Source organism: Perognathus longimembris, chromosome 20 (genome assembly GCF_023159225.1).
Source record: "Perognathus longimembris pacificus isolate PPM17 chromosome 20, ASM2315922v1, whole genome shotgun sequence".
Lineage (NCBI taxonomy): Eukaryota > Metazoa > Chordata > Mammalia > Rodentia > Heteromyidae > Perognathus > Perognathus longimembris.
In genome coordinates, this window is record NC_063180.1 from 39,194,310 (window position 1) to 39,219,433 (window position 25,124).

The 25,124-nt window shown below is 41.4% G+C and overlaps 1 protein-coding gene across 1 annotated transcript in view; it reads right to left on the bottom strand.

Annotated features, from left to right (window-relative positions):
- Otud7a (OTU deubiquitinase 7A) overlaps nucleotides 1-25,124 on the bottom strand; it is a 170,050-nt gene that overhangs the window by 82,452 nt on the left and 62,474 nt on the right. The window contains exons 2-3 of the mRNA XM_048329608.1: nucleotides 10,007-10,087; nucleotides 5,431-5,540 (exon numbers count right to left, since the gene is read on the bottom strand). The gene's annotated coding sequence lies outside the window, so the exon portion shown is untranslated. The remainder of the gene's footprint in view (nucleotides 1-5,430; nucleotides 5,541-10,006; nucleotides 10,088-25,124) is intronic.

The following is a 25,124-nucleotide window of genomic DNA, read 5'->3' on the forward strand; positions in this document are numbered from 1 at the left end:
GAGAAATTATCCAAAAATCTGAAACACTTCTGATCCCAAGCACTTTGGATAAGTGATACTCAACCCATATTTTTTTTTTTTTTTTTTTTTTTGGCCAGTCCTGGACCTTGGACTCAGGGCCTGAGCACTGTCCCTGGCTTCTTCCCGCTCAAGGCTGCTAGCACTCTGCCACTTGAGCCACAGCGCCGCTTCTGGCCGTTTTCTGTATATGTGGTGCTGGGGAATCGAACCTAGGGCCTCGTGTATCTGAGGCAGGCACTCTTGCCACTAGGCTATATCCCCAGCCCTCAACCCATATTTGATTCCACTCATGAAGTTTAAAAAATAGGCAAAACTAATCTGCAGGCTGTAGATTGGTAGAATGAAGGAAGGAGAAAGGAGGCAGACTGAGAATAAGCACAGGAGATGGTTACAGGTAAGGCTGACTTTTTTGAGTTGGTTATGAAGGCTTATTTAAATCTTTTTCCTTCACAAAGCTGTACATTTTGAATGTGTTTTTCTATGTGCATATTATTTTCCAATAAAAATCTATGAACCAAAAGAAAGCCTTTATGTACAGCTCATAAATAGGCTTCCAAGGGACTTTTCTACATCAACTTCTGTCTACACACATTAAATAAGCCTTTCTTGTATCTGGCTGGACATTTGCTACTTTGCTATTGATTAGTTCATTCAGTTTGAATGTTTCTAATCATCAACAAACCACAGTCTTTCTCTTCCTCCAATCCATTGACAACCTAGCCTGAAAGAGCTTTAAAAGACATGAATTATACCATAGCATCTTCTGCTTGAAATTCACCAACAGCTTCCCACTTTATTTGAGTAAAACCCAAACTTACTCCAAGACTTCATTTGTATTGTGCCTTCTGGCCATGCCCAAGTCTTCAGGTTCCCCTGGTGCACAGCTGTCCAAGGCCAGCAATACAGGATGAGACCAGCAATGGCTGCCCTTGGAAGGCTCACCTTAATCATGCTCAGGAAGCTGAGATGTGAAGATTTGGGTTTGAAGCCAGCCTCAACAGGACAGTCTGTTAACCATGATCTTCACTAACCACCAAAAAGCTGGAAGTGAAGCTGTGACTCAAGTGGGTGAGTGCCAACCTTGAGAGAAAAAAACAAAGGGACAGTGCCCAGGCCCTGAATTCAAGCCCCAGTATTGACATAGACAGAAAGACAGATAGTCAGACAGACACACACACATACACAGTTACAAAAAAAAACAAACACATTCCTAATGGCCTATCTCCTGATAGCTTTGTGCAATCTGTGTACCTCAACCTGAACAAAGAGAGAAACTTGAGAGGGCCGCTTCGTTGATGGACGCTGCTCCATAATGTGGTATAAAAGTCCTTCTTGAATAACCATGTCTACCTCATTTACATTTAAAAAGTTTTGAAATAATTTTAGATACACAGAAAAGCAACAGCAATAGTATCAAGTATTTTCTTATACCTTACAACTAAATGTTGGGAATTTGTTTTACATTCTTTCTCTGTATGAGTTAAATCTACAGGGCATAATCAAGTTTCACCCATTGATATCAGTTTGTTTTCTGTTGCTAACAACACAATACCACAGACTGGGTGAGTTGGAAAGGAAAGAGGTTTATTTTGGCTGATGGATTTGAAGGGTACAAGGTCAAGGAGTGTATATCTGATGGTAGCCTTCTTACTGACAGTGTAGCACATGACCTGGTGAGAAATGAGGGACATGAATGTGCATATATGTCTATGTTTGGGCCTCTTATAATTCTTCACTCTGATAACTTTGCTCAATGCTAAGAAGCCCCCAAAGGCCCCACCTCCAAGCACTACAGTGGGATTAAGTTTCCATTCTCTTAATCCCTCACAGTGGGGATCAGATTCCAACATATGAGCCTTGGGGGGGACACTCAAGTCATTCCCACGCCACAGCACTCCTTGTCCCAACAAGATCTTTGTGGCAAAACAATTTTGTTTTTGTTCTGGTTCAGGATTCAGTATTGAATTTTATTCTCAGGTCTCTAATTGTTTTTAAATATCCAAAAGTTTCTCAGTGTTTCATTTGAAGACCCTGACACAAACTTCAATGTATGACATCCCTCAGGATGGGTTTGTCCTGCTATGGCTTCACGATTAGACTTTGTAATATGCTTTTGGTAGGAAGACTATGGAAGTCACACTGTATCCCAGTGACTACAAAGAGGCATGTGACATTGGTTCTGTCCACTGATTTGATTTTGATTTCTTAATTAAGGTGATCTCCATCCTGTTCCTCTTCTTCAAAAAATGACAATATTTTCCATTTATATATATGTGTGTATAACTCCAGGCAATATCTTATGTAAATATTCCATTTCTCACGTGACTCTCTCCCTATTTTTTTTTTTTTTTTGGCCAGTCCTGGGCCTTGGACTCAGGGCCTGAGCACCGTCCCTGGCTTCTTCTGGCCGTTTTCTGTATATGTGGTGCTGGGGAATCGAACCTAGGGCCTCGTGTATCCAAGGCAGGCACTCTTGCCACTAGGCTATATCCCCAGCCCCAACTCTCTCCCTAGTGTGTGTGTGTGTGTGTGTGTGTGTGTGTGTGTGTGTGTGTGTGTGTGTGTGTCCTGGGGCTTGAACTCAGGGCCTGGGCATTGTGCCTGAGCTTCTTTTGCTCAGGGCCAGTGCTTTACCACTTGATCCACAGTGCTACTTTCAGATTTTTCTGAGTAGTTTATTGGAGATAAGAGTCTCACAGACTTTCTTGCCTGGGCTGGCTTTGATCTAGGATCCTCAGATCTAAGCCTCCTGAGTATCTAGGATTATAAGCGTGAGCCACTGGTGCCTGTTTTCCCCTATTGGTTTTTTCTTTTCTTTTTTTCTTATTTATTGTCAAAGTGATGTACAGAGAGGTTACAGTTTCATACGTTAGACCTTGGGTACATTTCTTGTACTGTTTGTTACCTCCTCCCTCATTCCCCCCTCCCCTCCCCCTTTTCCCCTATTGTTTTTTAGCACTTAGTGATATACTTATTTGCAATAATTAGTACTACTTTTTTCTAACCCTTTCTTTGCCCTTATCCCTGATTTACTTTTCCACTCACCTATTTATTCTTTTAAATAAACATAGAGACATACATTTTCACTATGAATCATTATCTATTTAATAGGTAATAATCTTTATTAGAATTATTAGTTGGACAATCCAATTTTCCCAGTATTCACCCTATATTCTCTCTCATTCTTTTTTTCCCTTCTTTTGGTGCCAGTATTAGGATTTGAACTCAAGGCCTGGGGTACTGTTCCTTAGCTTTTTCACTTAAGGCTGGTACTTTAACCACTTGAGCTACAGCTCCACTTCTGGTTTTCTTGTGGTTAATTGGAGATAAGTTTCACAGACTTTTTTTGTCTGGGCTGGCTTTAAATCATGATCCCCATATCTCAGCCTCCGGGGTAGTTAGGATTATAGGTGTCAGCCACCAGTGCCAGTTTTGTTGTTGTTGTTGTTGTTATTGCACTTTAAGAGATATAAACACATCACACTTCTTTCTTATAATCTCTCTCTCTCTCTCCTCCCTCTCTCTGTGCTGCTAAGCTAACCCAGGGCCTTGCACATACCACACACATGCAAAATTGCTAAGCTACACCTCCTCACATGGCATCCATGTTTTGCTGGATGATTCCCATTATTTTTAGCCGACTTAGAAGGCTTCTCTAACCTTTTGTTTTCATCTTCTCTTCTCAAATCTTACCATCATCACCTTCCCCTCATCATCCAGTACTCTGCACTATGCCTGCTAGCTTAGGCTGAAGTGGTGAGTCTATGAATTAAATTTCTTTGTTTCTCCTGTAAAGCACCTGCCTCGTCCTTATGAGACTCTCAACACATAACAGGTGAATAGTAGGAAAGAACAAACAAATTTTAAAAGCCAGCGGAAGTTCTTCAACTCTATGCAACTACCGCTCCAGAGGCCTCTCTCTATTAGACCAAACCTATCATGGTGTGGTAGGTATTTTCTATACCCTGTTTTTTCTTGTTATTTTAAATTTCTATGTCTTGTTATAATTTCCATTCAGCAGTTTCCTCTCCTCCTCCTCCCCCTCCCCCTCCCCCTCCTCTCTCCTGGGGTTTGGACTCAGGGCCTGAGCACTGTCCCTGGCTTCTTTTTGCTCGAGGCTAGCACTCTACCACTTGAGCCTCAGCGCCACTTCTGGCTTTTTTTGTTTATGTGGTGTTGAGGAATTGAGCCCAAGGCTTCATGCATGCTAGGCAAGCACTCTACCACTAAGCCATATTCCGAGTCCCTCATCAGTTTCTTAATTGTTCATGTGATAGAAGTTGTAGCACTAAATTTTAAATCCTTCTTCATTTTTGGCTCCAAGGTACTCCATTACTTTCTTAAGAAGGTGGACGTGTGATGTACATCGTAAACTAAACCTGCCAAACTTTAGCTGAAAAGTCTGTTTCTTTGCAAACCAAATCTTTTTGCAATCCCCCTCATATCTAATAAGAGCAATTTCACTCTTCCATTTGGCCAAGCAGAACATGTAGGAGTCATCGTTAACATTTTTCTTTTCACATCCCACATCTGGCCCATTGGTGAGTTCTGGATGGGTTCTAAATATAATTTGAAGATGGAGCCACCCACTTCTCAGTGCTCTCTGCCACAGTCCTTGTCCAAGAATCGTCCCTCCCAACCATCTTCTCACCTGCTATACTGCATCCACCTCCTCACAGCTCTCTCTGGCTTGCGGCCACAGTGATATTCTGGCCCCACAGTGTGGTTCCTTCTGTGTTTTATTTTAATTGAAACAACAACCATGCAAATGTATGGGTTACAGTGTGATGTTTTGATATAGGCATACACAGCGTGGTCTTACCATCACAGTGATAAGCATATCTATCAAATTCAGTCGTTGTTTCATTGTGGTGGAACATTCAAAATCATGTCTTCTAGATGTTTTCTTTTTTTTTTTTAAATTAAATTTTATTGGCAAGGTGATGAACAGAGGGGGTGCAGTTACATAATAAGGTAATGAGCACATTTCTTGTCTTATTTGTTACACGCTCCCTCATTTTTCTTTCCCTTCCCTAGTTCAGATAAGCATATATACAATATCCAGTGTACCAAAATCATAAAGTGACCACAGCGGGTACGTCAAAGGAAATTCACCTAGTACTTCTAGGTGCATCCTAGAAACACGCATCCTTACCGACTGTTGTCGCCCTACTATGTAACAGACAGCAGAGCCAATACCCCCTAACTCTAACTCTGTACCCACTGATCAATCTCTCCCTATCCCATTTCCTCCCACTCCTCCTTAACTTCTTTTAAACCACAATTCTACTCTTTAACTTCAGTGGGATTGATTTAGATTCTGCATCTGAGGGGAAGAACATGTGATGTCCGTCTTGTTGCTCCCAACTTGTTTCACTTACAACATGCTGGTTTCAGTCATGTCCTTACAGATTGGGGTGGGGGGGGACCTTCATTGTTTCATGGGTCAATATTTTAGAATGGTCATGTTATGATCAACTCAGTCCTTTTCAGAACTCTCCAGTGATGTTTCCATCTTACTGTGATGGAAAAAAAAAATAAAGTCCTACCACACTTTAAAGTGCTCTGAATGACATGGTATCCTGGTTCAACTTTAATCCCCCACTCATGCCACTAACATCCCCTCTGGTTGTTTCCTGAAAAGGCCAGCTTGTGTTTGCCACAGGCATTGGCTACGGCTCCCTTCTTGAGAAGTTTTGTCTCCTGAGGTCTCCTATGCCTCCCGGTCTATTACTTATTTCTATTTTGGTGCCTGTCCTGGGGCTTGAACTCAAGGGCCTGGGCAGGAGCTGCTCCTGAGCTTTTTGTGCTCAAGGCTAATCCTCTATTACTTGAGTCACAGGCCCCATTTCTCCTCCTGGTCTTCTTTAAGCCAAGTTTTGGTGAGGCCTCTCCAGTCTAAGTATGTCATTTTCACATTCCTTGTACTTCAGCTCTCTTCTCTGCTTTGTTTGCTCACTAACAGCCCACTTATTGCACCTACATCTTGTATTTATTGTCCGTTTTCCCCCATCTAAACACCATTTCCTTTAGGACAGAGAGATTCATTTGTTCATTAAAATGTAGTGCCTAACACAAAATAGGCACATAATACAGTAAGAGGTTTTTTATTATTATTATTATACTGTATGAAGTTCTTTTTTTCTTTGGTTTGTTCCCTTCTGTTGCTGTTTTTGATTTCTGTACCCTTTGTCTTGTATATAGGTTTCTCTCATTTTGGGAGGGGAAAGGGAAGTACAAAAATGGTGGGACAAAGAGTGAAGCAATTCAGCAGTGAAACCCACTAGACACTATGTTGAAAATGAATTATACAACTTTGGGGGCAGGGAAGTTGAGAGGGGAAAAACTGGGAGAGAATGAGGTTGGTGGGGGTGGCACTGTTCAAAAGGAAATGTACTCATTACCTGACTCATGTAACTATGACCCCTCTATATATCACATTTACAATAAAATTTTTTAAAAACTGAAGTTGATGCTGGGCACTGGTGGCTTATGCCTGTAATCCTAGCTACTTAGGAGACTGAGATCTGATAATAGTGGTTTGGAGCCAGCCTGGGCAGGAAAAGCCATGAAACTCTTATCCATTAAACACCACAAAACTGGAAGTAGAGCTGTGGCTCAAATGGTATAACACTAGCCTTGAACAAAAAACACTCTGGAGCAGTGTCCAAGCCCTGAATTCAAGCCCCAGGTCTGGCACACACTAAAGAATTGAAATGCAATGAGTCCCACCCTTCAGAGATGCCTTTTGCTTTTGTCTAGATTTTCCAGTTAGTGGAGCAGTTTGCAAGATATCCATTTTCCTATATCATTGGAATCTATGGTATGTTTTCTATGTAAAAGGTAAAAAAAAATGGACCTGAGTTGCTCTTAACCCTAAAAGTTAGTAAAATTGTACATATATTCATGATCTCTAAGAAAATCCAATTACATCATGTAATAGGCCATACAGGCTCTTCAGTGTCCTTATTTGCCTTTAAGCTAAGAGGCTAACATATTTTGTATTCAGAGATCAGTAAATGCAGCCTCTATTTTTTATTAAACCTTAATAAAATGCAAATGGAATTATTAATAGCAAGTTAATTGAAACACTCCAAATCAGAGAAGGAATTGTGGAAGAGTTTTAAATTATTCTTAAGATGCAAACAGAAGGGAGTAGAGTGATTTTCCCAGTGTTTTGTAGAAAGCTTAAGTTCCATCTGTGACATGTTCAATAATTTATCTCAACATGATCAGTGTGTGTGGTATGTGCATATACATATGTGTAGTGTACACATGCAAGAAAATTCAGATGTAAACTTGTGCTGTATATGTGTGTTGGCACATGTGGGGGCCCATGTTGAGCTTGGAAATAATCAGGGCGCAACACTCCAAAATCAAGTGGCAGATGATTTCACACCTGGGCAAGAAGCGCTGCAATGTCACTGTCAGGTTTAGGGGAAGTCAGAGGTGAGGCTGCTTCCAATGTCTGTGTTATAAGAATACAGAGCCTCTGGGTTACTGCTGTGTCCTGTGTAGTTAAAATCCTCAGGAGATTCCTTTTACCTGAGTGATCCTACTCTTCCCTTCATCAAGATGGCTTTTGTAGGTAGGCACTGGTGCTCATTCCTGTCATCCTATCAGGGAGGCTGAGATCTGAGGATCCTTGTTCAAAGCCAGCCCAGGAGGAAAAGTTCATAAGACTCCTATCTCCAATTAACCAGCAAAAAGCCATTAACTGGAGCTATGGTTCAAGTGGTAGAGGCCCTGAGTTCAATCCCCAGTACTGGTACTTAAGAAAAAGAAAAGATAGCTTTTGCTCTCTTGTCTTTCATAGCACAATGTCAAGTCACAATCAGCTTTTTAATGCATTTTTAGAGTCAAAGTTGAAAATCAGGTTATAAAATACTCTTTATTGCTCATTTTCTCCAGCATCACTTGAGAAAGACATTAAGAGCTTTAATAGGAAAAGAGTGAAATGATTCTAAATCAATTTGATTACTATTTGCTTTCCATTTGCTGCCCATCAAATTAGACTTTTACCTTAAATTAATGGAGCTTGTTGAAACAAAATCATGAGTGCATCACACAGAGAAGCCCAATGATACCAACTGCATACTGTGGAGCGATGTACTATAACTCAACCTGAGCCTCTATCTTTTTCACCTGATTTTCCACATCTAGTGTCATATTTGACTTGAAGGGGGTGCTCTATAAACTCTGTTGACTGGGGCCAGTAGAGCGATGCATTTGGTGGCTCTCATATGAGGTTTCTTGGTAGATAATCCTGGATTTCTGAGGAAATGGGTAGTTCCTCACAGAAGAGTATACAAGGATCTGGAAACTAGCTCCCAAAGCTCTTGTGAGCTGGGACTCACAAAGGTGCTCTTCTATGTACTTCTGGCTGCAATGCACAGTCACGAAGCCAGGAATGACAGCTTGCACAGAGCAGAGAGCCCATTGAGGAAATGAGAGACATGACAGGATCTTCCTGGAGATTCTCCTGGAGATTCTAATTCGAAGATGGGTACAGGAAGGAATGCTGTGTTTTGGGGGATGGAGCTATGGAAATGCCACCACATGGGGCCTAGATGGAGATCAAAGAGTAAAATTTTGCGAACAAGAATTAGTCTTCTCAGAATTCTTCTTTCTTCTTTTTCTTCCTCCTCCACATCCTTCTTCCTTCTTTTGTGCTGGTTCTGGGGCCTGAATTCAGGGGCTTGGGTGCTCTCAGATTTTATGCTCAAGGCTAGTGTTCTGCTACTTGAACCATGGCTTCACTTCCAGCTTTCTGGTGGGTCACAGGAGATAAGAGTCATCTCACAGCTTTTCCTGACTGTGCTGGCTTTGAACCACAATTCTCAGATCTCAGGCTTGTTCTTGAGTAGCTAAGATTACAGGTATGAACCATTGGTGCCGGGCTTCTTCAGTGCTATTAAAATAGTCAATTAAATGACACAAAATCTTTGTAAAAACAAAGTCACAAACTATGAAAAGGAAAGTCTTCCTTTGCTGGGTTCTACTCCTGATTGCAAAAGAATTCAATTAAGAACTTGTCAGGGACTGGCCAACAGCTGCTGGCACCAGGCTGTCCTGGAGCGCTATTGGGATGCAGGATGCTCAGGTTAAAAGGACTCCAAACACCACCTGGTCCACTCCTGATCTTACAGATGGCAAAACAGAAGTCTGGACAGTGTAAGATGACATCCCAGGGACAATGGTATACACAAAGGAAAGTGGTTGTCAAAAAGGAAAGTTCTGGATTCCTAATCTGTCTGAGGGTCCAGGCAGCTATGACCCAATCTCCCTGAGGCTCTGGAGAGCTTCCTGGTTGAGAAGAGAACAAGGAAGATGTTGCTAACCAGTGACCTCCAGGAGTGCCCTAGTGCTGCGGCAAAGGCTAGACCACTCCCAGGGCAGTAGCTCTACTTCAGAAGGCATAGTAGGGCAGTGAGTAGAAGAATCGGGAGGGCTGAGCAGGAGGAATTGACAGGAAAGAAGGTAAAGCTGGAGAATCCAGTCAGAGGGAGAAACGAGCCTACAGGAAGGCCATACAGGTGTCTAAAAGTTGCTTTTACTGCGTAACACTGACTACCTACCTGGGCCCACAAATTAACTAAACACAGCAGAACAGCTTGACATTCTTGCCTCCATTTTTTAAATGTATTTTTCTTCTAAGCCATTTTCTCTGCAATCACTTTGCAATCACCTTGGAAATGTGGAGGCAAAGTTTTGATTAGTTAATCAAAACTGAGAAAAAACTTTTTTTATGACAACGAACTGAAACTATCTCTAAGAAACAAAAGGCACTAGGCACCAATGACTGGCTTATTCTAACCAATGATGACCGTGATTGATAACAATTTCTCTAGAATCCTCTCAAAACATGGACCAAAATAATGATCAACCAGGCCATACCATGGCCTGGGCTGTTAAATAATTATGTATATTTCCTTCCCTTTGCTCCCAGTTCTTTGTCTATAAGATCTAAAGCTCATGTCTGTACCTGAAAGATGGCTGAAGATGAGCTGAAGTGCTGTGTCCCCTTGACATGCTCATGGTGCCATGTGATAAAAATCTTCTTTCTCTGTGAGGGAAGGGGTGGGTAGGGGAAGGATAGGTGAGAATGTTGAAAGGGGTGAGGCAGATCAAGACATATTGTATTCATCAACTACTTTGTTAAATGGCAACTTCTTTGTACAATGACTTAATGATAATGATAAAAAGAAAAAATAAATAAAGTCATCTACGTCCTTTATCATGTCTTTTTATTTTGTGTACACAGGAGTGACTGTATCTGATATGTGGAATTCAGAGAGTTTGGAACTGGGGTCTATGAACTCTAGTACCAGTTTTGGTGAGCCAGTCAGGAGAAAATGTATCACTTAGGCAATAGCTATTAGCTAGTGGACCCTGAACAGAGAGGAAGGATGGAATTGCTTATCTGCAATGTTTGGACACTGCCTCCATACCTCTTGAGCCATGCCCCTATCCTTTGCAGGGATTTTTTTTTCTTATTTTTTCCACTAGTCAAAGTGGATACTAGTGGATGCTAGCTAATACTAGCCCACTAGTATCAGCTGCTTTTTTTTCTTTTTTTTTTTTTTAAAACCACTATTGGGTGAGGCAAGAAATATGAGGGAATTTAGAGGCCTTTTGAATCTAAAAGTGCACAATTGGACCTTGTGTTTCTTTTCAATTGAACAGGCCATTTGTTCTGACAAAGAAGTTTGAAATTCTGCGATTGTTGCCTCTTTGTTGTTTGAGCTCTTTGGAGCTATTTTGGGTGTACGGTATTTGTTTTTAGACAGAGAAATGGGAAATTCTGCAGGACTAATAGTAAATAGGAAAGATGCAAGATATGGAGACAAGGGTGTCATCTCAGTTGTAATTTTCCTAAAAAATGAAAAGCACTAAGTCTGTCTTTCCCTCTAGGGAGAATTCTAACTGATCTATCTATTAAAAATGAAAAGGAGGAAGAAAGCAAAAGGATGATTTGTTGACGGGTATATTCTGAATTAGTAAATTTGTGTGCCACTTTTTTGTATATCTGTTATACTGTGTTTATAATGATGGATTTGCCAGATGCTTAAATTCTGATGGCATCTGTAACAGTCTTGTTAGAGATCAATTCTTGCTTTAGCCACCAAGATAAAACCTCACCAATGAATCCTAAAAGAACAGTACTAGACAAAACTCATTCTGCTACTAGAATTCCTAGAAATAACTAGCTGCTATACTTCCAGCCACTAAATTATAGTTTTTCATTATCTTCAGCTCATGTATATGTTTCAATCTGGGCATGCCTAATGTAAAACCTTTGCATCTGTGTGTGTGTGTGTGTGTGTGTGTGTGTGTGTGTGTGTGTGTGTGCATGTGTGTCTGTGTACATCTTTAGGGTGATTCTTATTGTAAAATTAATGCAGGGAAGTTATTATGTCATTCCCACCCCTTCTTCTGTTGCCATTTCTTAGAAAACTGATTTTCCAAAGCTCTTATCTCAACCAGGTGGAACTAAAATGAAGTTACTCAAGAATTACTTCCGGTGGGGTGCTTGTGGCTCATGTCCATAATCCTAGCTATTCGGGAGAACTGGAGGTTTGAAGCCAGCCAGGGCAGAAAAATCTTTGAGATTCCATGTCCAATTAACCAGTAAAATGCCAGACTGGAGGCATAGCTAAGTGGTAGAATATCCACTGTGAGCAAGAAAGCCAAGGGAGAATATGAGGCCCTGGGTTCAAGCCTCAGTACTAGGTTTTCTCTCTCTCTCTCTCTCTCTCTCTCTCTCTCTCTCTCTCTCAAATTTAGGATTGAAGAACAAAAGAATTTCACAGACAGTAATCAGTATAGTCCCTGACAATTTATGATTGAACAACTCCTTGTGCATTATAGATAAATAGTATAATGCACTACAGTGTATTATAGATAGTAATTGTCTCATCACTGATTCCTTGTCTTTTTTGTTTTTCAAATGATAGAAGCTTTCACCTATAGAAGTTGAAATTTTAATAAAATAAAATGTATGCTGTTTTTCTTCTTTAGATCCCGGTTTTTGTTGTTTGTTTGGAAAATCTTTCCCATCAAAATGCTGTTTTCTGATTTCTTTTTCATAGTTTTGTAGTTATTACTTTTTTTGCTAAAACTATTCACATCTCAACACACCTGGAATTAGCCTTTGCCTATGGAGTGAGACTTAGTGAATTGTTTTCAGGTGGATGACCAAGTGTTACCACACCATTAAGTGGTTGATCTTTTCATCAGTGATTAAAGGTAGCCTGTTTAGTGCACATCGTCAGGAGCCCAGGAGCAGCTGGCAGGAGCTGTGTGGAGCAGATGAGGGTGTTGAGGCTCTGAGATTGGGCATCCCCTATGCACAGAATGGGAGCTTGCACAGAGACTGAGTTCTGCAATTACTTTTGCACACCATACATTCTGCACTCATCACCCAACAGGTGTGGGCTCCTGAGACCAAAATGAAAGTAGTCACCAGCCTTTACCTGAAGGGATGGTCTCTGGTGATTGTTTGGAGGACCATCAAGACACAGTGAGAAAAACTAGACATGATGGTTCTGGGGAAAGAGTTCAGGGGTAGTTCCTACCATTGAATACCTACAATTAAATCAAGAGCCAAGGATGGGGTGTGGGGGAGGGGGACACAAAACAGAAATGCAGCCTTTCTGAGAAGTCTTTGAGAAGAATGAGGGTGTGGCCACTGGCACCTTTGACTCAGTAGGATCCAAAGCAGGAGTAACTGGAGACCTCAGTTTCTAGGGAATCTCCTATTCAGTAAGCAGTAGAAACTTAACCTCAGTTCCTTAAGCCCAAAGCCTATTATACAGCAGAGGAAACATGAGCCTCAAGGAGCCGAGAGCCAAGAGTGTCCTAGACTTAAAATGACCCTGTACTGTCCTCTTCAGCCTGCTGAGGTAGGAAGCAGCCAAGAAAGAAGCCAGTGGCCCCTCCTCCCCCAAACCACCATTTACAATACATTTTCTCCAAGAGCAAAGAGCAAACTCCTGACTGGGCACAGACTGATCAAGGGAATAGGCTCTCAAAGCCTCTGCCCAAGAGAACTTTAAGACTTTTATGGCCAGTGATGGCACCTGTCCCTAATGCTCTACTTTCTGAATGGGAGTGCTCACTGCCATTGTTATATTCCTGCTCCCCACCCCAACCCCATGTATGTATGTGGTATAGGCTAACTTGTCCTTATAGGTCATAAGTCTCCAGACTGTAAGGAACTGTGCCTACATATTACCTGGTAAATTCTGGTTTTCATGCAGAAATCCTTGACTTTGAGCTTGATGAGAATTTAGGATGTTTCTCCTGGGAAGCAATTAGATTTTCATAGTTGCATGTGCCCATAAGACTGAATCAAATGTTTGGTGACCAGAAGGATGGGCTGTGGAGGGTACTAATGCCCATTTCTCTTCTGCTCCTGGGCACTCAGAATAATTGCATTTCTTGGGTTCACTGAAGCCAGTGAAACAGGAAGAGAGGAACATGTGCCATTTTGGGTGGATATACTTAGTCATGGATGCTTAGTATCTCTATTCCTGCCATTTCTCCTGCAACCAAAGCTGGTGATGTTGCAGACAATAGCTGTTCCATCATCCTAGATGAGACTGGAGTAGAGCAAGCTGCATCTGCCTCCTGTCCGAGGGACTGAAGATAACCTTTCTGATTTAAGCTGGGAGATTTGGTGGCTGTTTGTTACTATATCTAACAAACGAATTGAACATATTTTCAGTTGATCAAGCCAGTATTCTGGGACCCCATTTTTTTTTCTTGATGGTTCTAAAGTTTGAACTCTGGGTCTTGTTCTTGCTAGGAAGATGTTATTTGAGCCAGACTTCCTAGCCCTTTTTTGCTTTAGTTATTTTTCAGATAAAGTCTTCTATTTTTGATTTTCCTACTTGTACTTTCCTTGTAGCTTGGATTAAAGGAGCCACAACACCTAGTTCACTGGTTAAGATGGAGGTCTCACTAGCTTTTTGCCTGGGAGGCCTTAAGCTATGATCCTGTGGATTTCTGCCTCTTAATTACCATTGTATTACAGGCATGAATCAATGTGTCTGGTCTCTGAGTATCAGTTGTGGTCTTCTCTGTTGTTAGGCCACCAGTGACTCATTGATGGGATTTCTACCTTCAAATTAGCAACAGGTCTCCCTGATTGATTCCTACCCAGCTACTCCAGGTGCCTAGAACACAGCAGTCGAGATACTTTACTTCTGCTTTATCCCCATCCATCCCAATCTATTCTCTACTTAATAACATCCATGAGCTTTGTGACTCGGCCATGACTTTTCCATACCTTTAATTTTTGAGTGTTTCCCTTACTTATGGAATATGATGGAAGTTCCTCTCTGAGGCAAGGACACACGTAACCCAGGCCCTGGCTAGCTCTGTTTCTTCACTGATTTCCATCTACTGCTTCCCTCAGCACTCTGGAGACCATTCTTCTTTGGCCAGAATCTATCTTTTATGGACTCACACAAACCTTTGTGATCTTAAGTCCCTTGCTCAAAGGCTTTCCCAGGCTAAATGATCAAACTAAGTCATGCCTGCATTTTCTCATAGAAGACACGGCCCCCTTTTACTGTGCTGCCTCTTAATTGCAATAGCATGCATGTGTGTTAATATCGTTAATCCTCATTATACTGTGAGCTCCAGGTAGGGATGGGTGTGTCTGGTATTCTCTATTGGAGAGCCAGTGGTTGGCACAGTGCCCAGCACACAGACCCCCACAAAGCACAAATGTGTTTGTTATTGAATAAATAAAATGACTGGATTATAGCTGTAATGCCCCATTGACTGGAGAAATGAGCATTAACTGTTGGGCCTAGCTTGTATAATCACTTTGCTACTGACTTGATAAAATAGAAAAGATAATGGCACTGTAAGTTCCATGTCCAGCACATGGAAGGCACCTGGGTATGGACACTATTGGTCAAATAATTTTTTTGCCCAAAAATAATTTTCATAACTCCCCATGTTTGAATCTCTTCTTGCCTTTTATTATGTTACATCACGCTTCTTTATTTCTCCAGCTTAATGCTAGCTCTCGTCCTTTTCTAATGGACTAGCTGTGGACTTCTGTCATATTTGCTTGCTGGAGTTCATCCATTTACTTACGAAGCTTCAAGCAGCCCCTATGTGTTTGGTTCTGAATTATCTACTTCATTCTCAGTTCATCCTGGGGCTCTTTGGTTCCTGTGAAGGGATAATAGGGTGGACTTGGGCAGAGACAATTTAGGATAAATCTCAATATTGCTGTTAACTATGTGACCCTAGGTAGGATACTTAGGATTCTGAAATTTGAGTCTTGTCATCATCATCATCAGAGTGTTTCAATGGATTGCTGCCACCCCTATAACATGAGCCGATGGCTAGATCAGAGTGGACCCCATAGGGTCTCTGGGGAGGACCATAATGGAGGAAATTAAGTAAGAGGCAGGGAGGACCAAGCATGGGTCAAGTTCCAACACCAGATGCTTCCTCAGCAAAGAAGAATTAATTAGAAACTTGGTCAAGTTTATGGAATGTCAAATGAAAAAATACAAAACATAGACATAAAATATCCTTAGAGTAGACGTAGAACCTTTTTTCTCTCTAAGAGTTGAAATACCTTATTTACTCTCAAAGTTTCATTGGGTGCATGGTACCAAACTTCTAAGTGACCTATGGCATGAGTTTGTAGAACCATGGTTTAATGCCCAGACATTGGTTTATTAATTATTGTTAATAGCTGATGTTCCAGTCAAATTTAGTTTGATCATGTATATTTAGTACTTCTCTCAAGGAAGACCACTTTCTACATTATTATAGTGGTCTTCTATATTCAAAAATTGGACTGTATGTTCTATTGTGCACTCTAAAACATCAAGATAAGCACACCAATGTTAACAAATCTATCTTTATTTACAGTTGCTAAAACTTGGGAGCAACCAAGATACCTTTCAGTGAATGGATGGATAAACACTTGTAGTAGGGTTAGACAATAGAATATTACTTAGCATGAAAAAGAAATGAGCTATTAAGCCATGAAAAGACATGGAGAAACCTTGGATGCAAATAACTAAGTAAAATAAGCCAATATAAAAATTCCCTACAGGGGACAACTACAACTGAAACCATAGCAACAAATGTGGTATATTTGTTCAAACACCTGAAAGTTACACCACTAAGGGCGAACCATGTATACATCATACACTTCTGGGGAGACTGATACATAGACAGTTGCAACAAATGCACCCCTCTGATGGGAGATGTTGGTGGTAGGGGAAGCTGGGTATATTGAGAGAAGCATGTGAAATTAGATTGTACTTTTCAGTGAGCTTTGCTGTGAACCTAAAACCGCTGAATAGTATATTTAAACTAGAGTCAGATAGGAAATTATTCCTGATGAAAAAAATAACTACATAACTACATAAACATAGACACTTCCCTTCTAGCAACACTTCTTGAACATGCTCTCATCCTGTGGCAAGCAGAATGCCAGACAGGAAAAGGTTGAGACAGGAGAGAATATACAGCAGCCCAGCTTTCTCTTCTGTCTTCCCAGGAATTTTTAGTTTTACATGTAAAAATAGCCTTCTAGATCATCCCTTTAGCTACTCCCCATGACTCCAGTTTCCTATGTTCATTTTCTTTACCCAGTCTCCCAGACAAAACACTTGGGGTCAACAGAACATTTTTAATAGTAGGAAGCAAGCCTTACTAGTGTTATAGGAGAAGTTGCTCCTTGGTATATGGTTTGTATTGCTTTCCACTAGGGAGGATGATAAGAATAAGCAGGTTCTAGAGAAGCTGTGTTTGGCCCAAGGGGAAGCTGGGGTTAAAACAGTACATCCTGCCTCCTAGTTAAATGCATTTTTAATCATGCTATGTTCTGTACTTGTATTAAGGAAAGGGCACATTTAGATGTTTAACTACAGCTTTTGATAAGCTCTGAAGCACATATTCATGTTAGGAAGCTGTTTATAACAAATGGTTGAAAGAAAGATCAGAAAGTGGTTGGTAGAGAAGTCCATGCCAGGTCCCAGGATAACTCACACTGGATTTTTTTTTTTTTTTTTTTTTTTTTTTTTTTTTTTTTTTTGGCCAGTCCTGGGCCTTGGACTCAGGGCCTGAGCACTGTCCCTGGCTTCTTCCCGCTCAAGGCTAGCACTCTGCCACTTGAGCCACAGCGCCGCTTCTGGCCGTTTTCTGTATATGTGGTGCTGGGGAATCGAACCTAGGGCCTCGTGTATCCGAGGCAGGCACTCTTGCCACTAGGCTATATCCCCAGCCCTCACACTGGATTTTGACAGTGAGTATGTACCTGACAAGGCCCTTCCTTTCCCTCCCTCCCTCCCTCCCTCCCTCCCTCCCTCCCTCCCTCCCTCCTCCCTGCTTTCCTTCCTCCCCCCTTTTTGTGCTGGTACTAGAACCTGAACTCAGGGCCTAGGCATGCTGTCCCTTAACTTTTTCACTCAAATTTGACACTGTACCACTTGAGCCACACTGCTACTTCTGGCTTTTTAAAAAATATATTTTTATTATCAAACTGGATTACAGAGAGGTTATAGTTTCATACATTAGGCATTGGATACATTTCTTGTACTGTTTGTTACCTCGTCCCTCATTCCCCCCTCCCCCCTCCCCCTACTTCTGGCTTTTTAAGTGGTTAGAAATAGGAGTCTAGGGTTTATTTTCTAATGGAAGCAGATGAATCAACAAATGATACTGTGCATGGTATAGGGTGTTAGAGGGAGACTAGCTGCCATAGTAAGGAACTGGTAAAAGAGGGTAAAGGAGAGGTGATGGTCTGAGTGATGTATGAGGGCATGTTTAATGGGACACTTAGAGAAAGGACGTGATAGAGGAATGTTCCATGGGTGAGAAGTTGCTGAGCAGGACTGGGCAGAGCCACTGAGGCTGAAGAATCACAGATAGACACTTGACTCTGAAGTGAGGTGTGTGGAGCCCAGACCAAGCCAGAGCTGAAGCCTTAGGGGCCATGGGAGCTCCATGGCATTCCTAGGTATTCCTCTGTAAGAGCCTAGGAGTCGCTGCAGGCTTTGGAGACAGAGATGCAGTGCATATGCTCAAGAGGCTCCCTGTGGTGGCTGCTCAGAGAGCAGATGGCTGGGGGGAAGGTGGGAAGTGGGAGGAAGAAGAGGAGCTAGGAGATGAGTCAGGAGGCCGCTGTCTCATCCCGAGGGAGGAGAAGAGTCCAGCAAGGATGGTAGGGGTGGGGATGATAAGGAGTGGCTGGGTCCTCATTATATTTTGAAAAAATTATTTTTTTAAAAAAAGAATCCAAAAGAAGGAAATAAACAAGAGGAGGAAGAATCAGAAGATATGAAACAGACAGTAAGAAATTGGTAGAAATAAACACAAATGTGCCACTAATTAGATTAAATGTAAAGAGACCAGATGCTCCAGTTAAAAGCAATAAGTTGGCAGACTGAATACAAAATCCAACATAAGACATCTAAAATACAAAGATATAGAAAGGAGAAAGTAAAAGGGAGGTATGAAATATACTAGGTAAACTGTAATACCAGTGATGAAAAAAGTTCATAGAATATGGAAGATTTGGCTGTACCATTGACAAACTCTACTTAAGACACATACACAATCACACGCCCAAGAACTGTAGAACACAAGATAATGTTTAGTACAATTGGAAATTTAGTATGAAAGGACATTTTGAACGTCTATCATACTCTAGGATATAAGGAACATCATAAAAATTTCAAAGGATAAAATTGTATAGATCATGTTCTCTGATCATACTGTAATTACGTTGGAAAGATAATCAGAAAGTCTCCATATGGGCGCAGGGGTCAGAGGACTGCACTCAAGCATGAAACCAGTCTGTAGGAGTTGCCTCTGAAGCAAGGGAAGTTGGGATATAGTGTGGGAAAGGGTATAGAAAAACAATTTAGTTATAACTTGATAATCCTAGAAGTAAATGGTGGGTATATGGAAATTCATTGTACTATTCTGTAGACAGTTAACATTTTCCATATTTCAAGGTTAGTGTAAGTAAAATAAAGTTGGCAAAAATAACTATGAAATGTAAAACACAATAGCTCAAGAATTAAAGAGTAAATCATAATTGAAATACTTTGAATAAGAGATAAAGTACTTATAATTTGTATGATATAATTAAAGCATCAGGTAGAGGAAGTTTTATTGTTTTATATGTATATATAAAAGAAAAAAAAGAACTACAAGCATATAAACCACAAATCTAGTCCAGTGAGTTAGAAAATAATAGCAACATAAGCACAAATGGGCCGGGCGCTGGTAACTCAGGCCTGTAATCCTAGCTACTTGGGAGGCTGAGATCTGAGGATCACAGTTCTGTTCAAAACCAGCTGGGGCAGGAAAGTCTGTGAGGCTCTTATCTCCAATAAACTACTCAAAAAAAGCTGGAAGTGGCACTTTTGCTCAGGTGGTAGAGCGCTAGATTTGAACAAAAGAAGCTCAGGGACAGCGCCCAGACCCAGAGTTCAAGCCCTAGGATCAGCAAAACAAACAAACAAACAAACAACAACAACAACAAAAAACCCCAAACCCCACAAAACATATAAAATATTAGAAGGCAATAAATAAAGAGAAAACAGTAGATATGATGATATGATCATCAAAATCAACCATTAGTTGTTTGAAAGGAAGGATACTTGATTAAATGCTTTCTGTGCTTTAACATGCAAACACTCTACCCATGAGCTATTTCCCATACCCTAGTCTCTTGCTGAATCAGCTACATGCTGAGCGGCAAAACATGTCTCAGTAAAATTCAGAATGCTGAGACAATACAGAACATGTCCTATGACAACAATGGAATTATCAAGAAAAGCTCCAAATATTTAGGAGCTGAATAACATACAGGTAAATAACTCATGAGTCAGAGGGAAAATTCTAAGAGAATGTATGAGACACTTTAAACTGTAAGAGAATGGAAACATAAAAAAATTTTGGCAATGCAGTTACAACTGTGTTTTGACTGGAATTCACAGTATTGAAACACACAGGTAAAAGGATTAAAAATCAAGTATTACCTTAAGTTTATATGAAAGATAAGCAAATCAAGATCAAAATAAGTTAAAGGAATGAAAAAGAAAAAAAAAGGTATAATAGAAAATAAAGAGAACACCTATAACACTATAACACCTTGGGAGGCTGAGACAGGATTGTAAAGTTCAAGCCCAGCCTGGGCAACAAAGGAAGACTTTGTCTCAAAAGAACATTAACAATAGAGACAAATGTAGTTTGCTAAAAAGGTTAGTAAGATTGGGCAACACTAGTAAGACTGGTGACAGAGGTATAGATTGGGGAGAGAAATGTCTCTGACAGGCTCTTGTGCTGAATGCCTAGGTGTGGGCTGGTGGAACTATTTTGGAAAATTATGGAAACTTTAAGAGGTGGGACCTAGCTGGAGGAAGCAGGTAACTGAGGGTATACCATGGAAGGTTAATACTTGTCCCTATTCCCCTTCCCCCCTTTGCTTCCTGCCTTCCATGAGAAGAGCTGCTTTACCACACTCTCTCCATCATGACAGAATAAAACCTCTGAAACCATGAACAAAATTAGGTTTTCCTGTCAGATGTTTTGGTCATAGGTGTGCAAAAGTAAGGAATACAGAACAATGGTACCAGCGAAATGGGATCCAGCTGTGACTTACCTGACTGTGGTTCTTAAGCCTTTCGAACTAGTTTGTGAGAGGAATTTGGCAGAGTTTGAAAAAAACAAGGTAGGGAAAGCCCAGGATGTTGTAAGCAGAGCTTGATGGGTGATTCTGGTGGAGCTCAGAAGGCCAGAATGCTGATAGAAATACAGACAGTAATGATTGTGCTCACGAGCTTTTAGGTGGAAATGAGGATTCTATTGGAAACTAGATTAGAGGCCGCTCATGTTACATTCTGGCAAAGAATCTGTCTACATTTTTGTACGTTTCCTGAGCATCTAAGTGAGGCTGCATTTAAAAGTAATGGACCAATTAATTTGGCAGAGGAAATTCCAGACCACAGGCTATGGCATGGTTATTGCTGGCTGCTTTTAGCCAGGTTACAGTGAGAATTCAGCCAAGAGGCGAAGGGCGAAGCAGAGCAGAAATACCTTTTTTTATTTTTTTCTAATGTGCCATTTGGCCAGAAATGGAGTAGGTTTAAAGTTGTAGTTGTTTAAAGAGATGAGCACCATTTAAAAGAAGTCAGGTACTTTGTACATGGACAGTAGAAAAGCTGCCTCGGGGCACTGAAGGAACTGGCCAGGCACCACCTACCTTAGGATCAGGATACCTAGTGGCAAGAGTGCTCGCCTGGTATACATGAAGCCCTGGGTTCAATTCCCCAGCACCACATATACAGAAAATGGCCAGAAGTGGCGCTGTGGCTCAAGTGGCAGAGTGCTAGCTTTGAGCAAAAAGAAGCCAGGGACAGTGCTCAGACCCTGAGACCAAGCCCTAGGACTGGCCAAAAACAAACAAACAAACAAACAAACAAACAAACAAACAAACAAACAAAGAGCTGTTAGGGCCATGCAAGGAAATGCTCTCCCCAGATTCAGCCACCTGGGGCATTCAGAGAGCATACATTCCCTGTGAACATCGGAGCATCTCCTTCCAGCCTGTGCATTCTTCAGTGAGACCAAGAGTGGGAGGAGCTCCTGGGGAAGAGGTACTACAATCAGCCATGCTGAATCCAGTGGGAGCCCTTCCCTTGTTGCATTACCCAAGAGACACAATTGTTCTCTAGATATCTAAAGTCTTTCCCACTAAAATGTTATTGTTGTGAATGTTTCAAATACAAAAGGTTCATTTAACAGTGAATGAATGACCTAGGTGCCAGTGGTTTGTGCCTGTAATCCTAGCTACTCAGGAGGCTCAGATCTGAGGATCATGGTTCGAAGCTAGTCTGGGCAGGAAATTCTGTGAGACTCTTATCTCTAATAAACTACCAAAAAAAAAAAAAAAAAGCCAGAAGTGGAGCTGTGGCTCAAGTGGTGGAATGCTAGCCTTGAGTGGAAACAAAACAACAACAAAAAACTTAGAGACAGTGTCCAGGTCCTGAGTTCAAGCCTCAGGACTAGAACTAAAAACAACAACAACAAAAAAAGGAATGAGTAAAAGACACTGGGTAATTCTGATGTTAGTTCATGAAATGAAAAGGGAAATGTATTTGTCCTCTTCCTTGAGTATGTTTCCTAAAACTCAGAATCTGCCATTTCATCCAGTATCCTGGCTGAGCTTCCAGTCCTTAGTAGGGCAGCAGAGTCATTCAAAAGAAACTGGCCTGCCTTGGAGAGAAATTGCAGTGGGGATTTTTTTCATGAAAGTCATATGAAGCTCAGTGTGGTGGTTTATGCCTTTGTTCCTACTGCTTGTGAAGATAAGGAGGATAGAGCTTTCAAAGGTCAGCCTGGGGAAACTCCACCAGACTCCCATCTCAACCCATGGTCCAGATTGGACCATAATCAAAATAGGGTCTCACTGTTTGCTGGACCAAACAAGAAGTGAGATTGTACTAAAACAAAATCAACTAATTCAAAAAGGGCCAGGGCCTAACTAGTAGAGCCACCTACATGACACATATGAGGCCCTGAGTTCAAACCCCAGTATCACTCCCTCGAAACTGTCATCTAAGAATGGAGAGCCATGCCAGGTGACATGGTGAGTCTATTTTTGCCACAGTGATTTCCCAGTTTCTCAAAAGTCCCAAACCAAGTCAGCTGCTCACCAGCTTCAGGTGTCTCCTCAGGCTCCCATCTTTTTTCCCTTCTCTGCCATTCCAGATTTTTCTGCATCAATAGCTCTGTCCCCTTCCTAGTATAGTAGTCTCCTCCTACCCAAAGGACATAATTTCATTCTTCTTTTTTGGCTAAGTAATACTCCAGTGTGTGTGTGTGTGTGTGTGTGTGTGTGTGTGTGTGTGTGTGTGTGTGTGTCTGTGTGTGTCTGTGTGTGTGTGTATCACACTTTAGGTATTCATCAGTTGATAGGTACCTGGGCTGATTCTATATTTTGGCTACTATGAACAGGGCGGCTATAAACATGGGTGTTCAGGTACCTCAATGATATGCAGACTTGCATTCCTTTGGATGTGTGCCCAGGAGTAGCATAGCAGGACCATATGGTATCACTAAATTTAGTTTTTTATAAGAATTTTCATACTGGCTATATTAATTTCTATTCCTATCAACAATGTGTGAAGTTCCCTTCTCCCTTGCCATGCTCCATATCCTCACCATCATTTGTTGTTGTGTGTTTTCTTAATGGAAGCTATTTGGAGTAGGGTGAGATTCAACTTCAGTGATGCATGATTTACATTTCCTTTGTGGCTAAAGACATTGACCATTTCTTCATGTATTCATTAGTCATTTGCACAGCTAGCTCAAGCACCAGATTCTAATAAGGCTGACATGTACAGGTATAGCCATTGCTGACCTACAAAGTCAGCATAGATGAGAGCATGTCATCCTCACCAGACGTGTGGACCAAGCAAACCAGAAACTTTGATATCATAGTCCCTACAGGTGGCAGACATCAGAATTCCTGGAATGTGTCTGGAAGCAGCGGGTGGGACCAACCTTCAGAGATTTTGATTCAGCAGAACTCGAGGGAAAACCCCCCAAATGTGAAATTCGACCAAGACTGAATGCGGATCTAGGGATCACAGTTGAGAATCTCTGTTCTGATGTATCCTAGATACATTTATAAACAAGAACAGCCAAAAGAGAGGTCATGATTGGAGCACAGGACTCCTCAATTCAAGAGCAAAGATCTACTTTTTCCCCCCCTCAGTCCTGGGGCTTGAACTTAGGGCCTGAGCACTGTCCCTGGCTTCTTTTTGCTCAAGGCTAGCACTCTACTACTTGAACCACAGCACCACTTCCAGCCTTTTCTGTTTATGTGGTGCTGAGGAATCAAACCCAGGACTTCATGCATGCTAGGCAAGCACTCTTCTGCTAAGCCACATTCCCAGCCCCTACTTAAAAAAAATATGTATATATTAATTTTTATTGATATTATTAAGTTGTTGTACAGAAGGATTACAATTACATAAGTCAGGTAATGAGTACATTTTCGGGGGGGGGAGGAGACAATGTCACACCTTTCTTCACATCCCCCCTCCCATTCCTAAGTTACATAGTTCATCTCCCACATAGTATATACTGAATAGCATGGTTGTTAAGTTTAATTTTTTAAAAAAGGAATGAAAGAAGAGAGATATTAAGGCCAAGGAAACAGGATGGGAGAAAAAATTAAATAGGTGATTTCAATGCAAAACAATACAACTCCCCTCCTTTCCCACCTCCCTGAAGTCTGAAGGTGTCAGGGAAGATTGAGCCAGGACAGAGAAACTTTACTTGTGGCACCAATGGTGAGCTGCTAGCCAGCCAATGTCACTGCAGCAACTCCGATGACACAACTGATTCTGGTACTCTGTAGACCCTGTGCTGGCTGGCTGACCTTGGTGCACTAATAGTGCTGTTGGTGGCTGTAGTTGCTATCTCATGGTAAAACCCCAGTGTAGGCAGGAGGGACTTGACAATGGAGACTCTCACAAAGATATCATTTTGCTAGAGTATTTACAGGAGAGACAATGTTCTGAGGGGTAGAAGTGTTGAGTTCCAGTTCTGACACCTCAACAACTTGCCAAGTGATTCACTTGGTCTCTGGGAAGTTGAAGCATATTTAAGAAGTGGGTTGATGATTTCTCTGGATGTTTTCCCCCACAGGTTCAATTCTTCCATTGCACCATAATTTTAGCTTGTGTTCTAACTCCTCCTTCTGAGTAGAGGAGTCAAAGACATGCCCAGTTTTCGATTTCTAGTTGATAGAATAAGAAAAGTTCAACTGAATAGATACTTATGACATAGGCATGTGACAAGTAAGGTACCAAATGTCCCAGACCCTTGCCAGTGTCTAAAAGGTTTTCTCTTCGGCTTTGTCTTGACTGTGCTGACATGGGCTTCAATGATCAACCATAAAGTGTATTTTATAGAATCAAACCTTCAGGAGTTTGGGAGCACTCTCCTCTTGGCTTTACTGAGACCTTATCCTTTCCTTTTTCTCTTCTTTCCTCATAGGGGATGTGGAAGTCAGCTTGGGCTGCTCCTTGTCTCTC